The sequence below is a fragment of the Palaemon carinicauda genome, chromosome 35, assembly GCF_036898095.1.
Source record: "Palaemon carinicauda isolate YSFRI2023 chromosome 35, ASM3689809v2, whole genome shotgun sequence".
Lineage (NCBI taxonomy): Eukaryota > Metazoa > Arthropoda > Malacostraca > Decapoda > Palaemonidae > Palaemon > Palaemon carinicauda.
In genome coordinates, this window is record NC_090759.1 from 34,525,349 (window position 1) to 34,530,348 (window position 5,000).

Consider the following 5,000-nt stretch of genomic DNA (forward strand, 5'->3'; position numbering starts at 1 on the left):
CGTGGAAAATTAATTATAATATGGTGGAACAGTCAACTGACTATATTTTTAGAAGGACTAAAGTTAAACATCGAACAATTACAGAACCCTTTTATAATTTATAGAACTGATTACCGCTATAGTTGTGGTGGCCAATGCGGTAACGTCCCTGACTGGTGAATGCCAGACTGGGGTTCGAGTCCCACCCAATTGGTCGCTGCAACGTCACCATCCTTGTAGCCTTTGTGAGCTAAGGATGGGGGCGGGGGAGCCTATAGGACTATCTGCTGAGTCATCAGCAGCCATTGTCTGGCCCTCCTTGATCGTAGCTTGGGCGCTGATCATATGCATATATGGTCAGTCTCTAGGGCATTGTCCTGCTTGATAGGGCAATGTCACTGTCCCTTGCTTCTGCCATTCATAAGCGACCTTTAAGAGTTTGTAGTCGTAGAAATTTCCTTGAAATTTTGCCAATTTTGCTATTTTTGCCAATTTTGCCTATTTTGCCAATTTTGCCTATTTCGTCTAGTTTTAAAATTTTGCATATTTTGCCAACAATGCCTATTTTGCGAATAAGATCTATTTTGTCAATTTTTCTTATTTTGCCAAATTTGCCTATTTAGCTAATTTTGCCAATTTGACCTATTTTGCCTATTTTGCCAATTTCGCCAACACTGAGTTCAATTACTGCCATCCATTATTGCATTATCGAAGGTTTCAACATACAAGTGATATTTCAAAAGAATTCCAATAATAGAAGAGAAAAATCGTGTAACACATTCTAGAGCACTTTTCTTTCTACATGAAACAGATATCAAACCTAAAACTACAAAATTTAAGCAATATATTTTGATATTCATATAACAGCGTGAGCATAAAATAACACACAGAGCCATAGTATTAAGCTAAAAGACCAAACGACAACAATATTAATAAAGTTATTATTATTATTATTATTATTATTATTATTATTATTATTATTATTATTATTATTATTATCAACTGCTAAGCTACAACCCTAGTTGGAAAAGCAGGATGCTATAAGCCCACTGGCCCCAACAGGGAAAATAGCCCAGTGAAGGAAGGAAACGGGAAAATAAAATATTTTAAGAAAAGCAACAAACATTAAAATAAATATTTCCTAAATAAACTATAAAGACATTACCATAACAAGAGGAAGAAGATAGAATAGTTTGCCCGAGTGTACCCCCAAGCAAGAGAACTCTAACCCAAGACAGTGGAAGACCATGATACAGAAGCTATGACACTACCCAAGACTGGAGAACAATGATTTGATTTTGGAGTGTCCTTTTCCTAGAACTGCTTACCATAGCTAAAGAGTCTCTTCTACCCTTACCAAGAGGAAAGTAGCCACTGAACAATTATAGTGTAGTAGTTAACCCCTTGGGTGAAGAAGAATGGTTTGGTAATTTCAGTGTTGTCAGGTGCATGAGGACAGAGGAGAATCTGTAAAGAATAGGCCAGACTATTCGGTGTATGTGTAGGCAAAGGGAAAGAACCGTAACCAGAGAGAGGGATTCAATGTAATCTGTGTGGCCAGTCAAAGGAACCCCTAACTCTCTAGCGGTAATATCTCAACGGGCGGCTGGTGCCCTGGCCAACCTACTACCTGTGTGCAAATAATAATGACAGTGGATGTTGTCAGTGGAAAAAGAATAAAACACAGGAAAATACGGTTACGTAATTGTCATTTACTCAATGAGACGATTTCATTAATATCTGCGTTGTATAAGAATTTCCAAGTCATTCAAAACAACAAGGACTTATCTAAAACGGATATGTTAGTAAAATGGTTTGTCTTTATGTCCTTAGAGTTTAAATTAGTGATTTTAGCTATAATTTAATTACAAAAATTGAAGTTTAGGTAGTCATACGTGCTTCGCTGAAGGGATATTATTATTATTATTATTATTATTATTATTATTATTTTCATCATCATCATCATCATTATTATTATTATTATCATTATTATTATTATTATTATTATTATTTTCATTATTATTATTATTATTATTATTATTATTATTATTATTAAAATATTTTCATTATTATTATTATTATTATTATTACCAACTGCCAAGCTACAACCCTAGTTGAGAAAGCAGGGTGCGGTGCTATAAGCCCAAGGGCTCCAACAAGGAAAATAGCTCAGTGAGAAAAGGAAGTTTCAAGAAAGTAGTTATGTGATGTTTTCGTGATATCAAGTCTAAGTCTTCTTTTGGGGAATGGGTAGTCTATGTCATACATATCCCAACACACACGAGAGGAATAGAATGATAGGAAAGAAAAAAGTGAGTACTTGATAATGAAGCTAACGAGGAAATTAGGGAATACAGAAGTAATAAAGGATATCCAATCCTTGATAGTATAAAGAAAAACAAATATATGTGCCAAACATTATTCTATTTTATTTCTCTTCCTCTTGTTTTTTAGAAATTTTATAGTTATTATAGATAATATTCATTTTAATGTTGCTGTTCTTAAAATCTTATAATTTTCCTTGTTTCCTTTCCTCACTGGGCTATTTGCCCTGTTGGAGCCCCTAGGTTTATAGCAGCCTGCTTTTCCAATTAGGCTTGTAGCTTAGCAAGTAATAATAATAATAATAGCAACTAATTTTGTCCAAGCTGTTATGTAACGTGTCACAGATGTCACTCCGAGTACCCTATAACCTCAGTCACGTTCAGCCTGAAGAGGAGAGATTCAGATCCCACGTTAATCGATGTGTTTAAGAGCCAAAAAACAATCCTACATACATATGAAACCGATGTATGATGATCTATCTATCTATCTACTATGGTATTTCTCTCAATTTTGAGAGGTAATGCCATAAAAAAAAGGAAACAAAAAAGGATTTTATTCTAATGGTTCCTCCCAGCCTGACGAGGGATTCAGCCGAGCTTGGATGGTACTGCTAGGATGCCACAGCCCACCCTCCCCCGTTATACACCATAGATAATAATAATAATAATAATAATAATAATAATCTATCCATAGTCTCTGTACCATGGTCTTCCACTGTCTTGGGATAGAGTTCTCTTACTTGAGGGTACAATCGGACACGCCGTTCTGTCTTATTTTTCTTCCTCCTTTTCTGTTAAAGTTTTTATAGTTTATATAGGAGATATTTATTTTAATGTTACAGTTTTTAAAACTTTTATTTTTCCATGCTTCCTTTCCTTACGGTGCTATTTTCCCTGCTCGAGCCCCTGGGCTTATAGCATCTTGCTTTATCAACTAGAGGTTTAAGCTTAGCAAATAATAATAATAATAATAATAATAATAATAATAATCTACCAACCATGACACTTCCCCCAACTTTGGAGGCCAGCCGAAAAAAGAAAAAAAGAACAAAAGAGGACTTTTCCTCTCTTCGCTCCTCCTAGCCTGACGAGGTACTCATACACAAACATATGTATATATATATATATATATATATATATATATATATATATATATATATATATATATATATATATATATATATATATATATATATATATATATATATTAAATATATCGCCTCGTGAATACTTCATCAACAGAAGTCTTAAATTGCAACACTGACAATAATTCGAACCGACTGGTAATCATATGACGTCATAGGAGATAATCACGTCCGTTTTAAATATTCAATTTTCATTCTAATATAAAAAATGGTTAGTCACTGCTATGAATTTGGCATAAATGTATCAAGGAAGCGGGTCATTATTATTATTGTTATTATTATTATTATTATTATTACTTGCTAAGCTACAACCCTAGTTGGTAAAGTAGAAAGCTATAAGCCCAGGGGCTCCAAAAGGGAAAACAGCCCAGTGAGGAAAGGAAACATGGAAAAATAAAATATTGGAAGAACAGTAACATTAAAATAAATATCTCCTATATAAAATATAGAAACTTTAACAAAACAAAAAGAAGAGAAATAAGATAGAAAAGTGTGTTAGAAAAGTGTGTCCGAGTGTACTCACAAGCAAGAGAACTAAGCTACTATCCTAGTTAACCATAGTTAGAGAAGCAGGATGTTAAAAGCCCAAGGGCTCCAGCAGGGAAAATAGCCCAGTGAGGAAAAGAAAAATGGAAAAACTAAGAGAATGTGCAAAAGATAAGCTGAGGAAATGTTTGTTATCTATTCTCTCTTGACGTGCTGCCCCCAGTGCAAGAGCCTGTGTCTTGCCATAGGGAAGGCGTTCAAAAAACGAACGAACGTTTTTTATCCACAATTATCCCTTTCTAATCATTATAGAATAAGGATGTCAGTGATTACGGGAAGCTTGAACGCCCCGGAAGCTATAGCGGAAGAAGTACTGTTTATTACAGGGGCGATCGAAAAATACTCTAACGTATGTGCATCTGTCTAAGGTGCCAGATAGCGCTTTTTCGTCTGAATACTCAATAACAAAACTGAGACTAAGCATCTTTATGCATGTCGCTTTTAAGGAACCAACGACCAGGCAATCATTTTTCAAGACGGAAGCTTAATCTCCAATTATTTTCATCCATTTATCGCTACGTTCCACCAATTTCGTTCACGCACCGGCTTTGAAAAGGCATTAGACCAACTGACCGATAAGATTAGCGAAGAGTAGAGTGATAGCAGGCGGTTTGCAGTGGGGAGGTGCCAGTGTGATTGGTGTTAGTGTAGCGTTGTGCATTACGGTTGTGATTGTTCAAAAGTGCTTCTGTATAAGTATTACATATTGAAACTACTGTTCCTCCCTTCAACGTACAAAGGACTTGTCAAACTACGAGTCTTCTAACTTCTCAAGGTAATCCACAAAGTCTCTTCCTTGTAAAGTAAACGATATCGCTTCGTAAACAGATCTCAGGACACCATATCGGTTGCACTGATAACAGACTAAACAACGTTTTCAAACACGAGACAGGATATCCGTAAGATACGAAGTCCTAAGTGTTCAAAATATACTATTTGTTAATAATGAAGATGTGTAAACTAATATCTTATAATAGGATCAAACCTGTTAAAACTGGTTGGTCGC

At 35.1% G+C, this 5,000-nt stretch overlaps 1 protein-coding gene and 1 long non-coding RNA gene across 2 annotated transcripts in view; one reads left to right on the forward strand and one right to left on the reverse strand.

The window, feature by feature from the left end:
* The window catches only part of LOC137627685 (uncharacterized), a 561,261-nt gene that overhangs the window by 333,211 nt on the left and 223,050 nt on the right, over positions 1-5,000 (reverse strand). The window lies entirely within an intron of this gene.
* LOC137627683 (BTB/POZ domain-containing protein 6-like) overlaps positions 4,507-5,000 on the forward strand; it is an 81,327-nt gene continuing 80,833 nt past the window's right edge. Inside the window, exon 1 of the mRNA XM_068358895.1 lies at positions 4,507-4,769. The gene's annotated coding sequence lies outside the window, so the exon portion shown is untranslated. The remainder of the gene's footprint in view (positions 4,770-5,000) is intronic.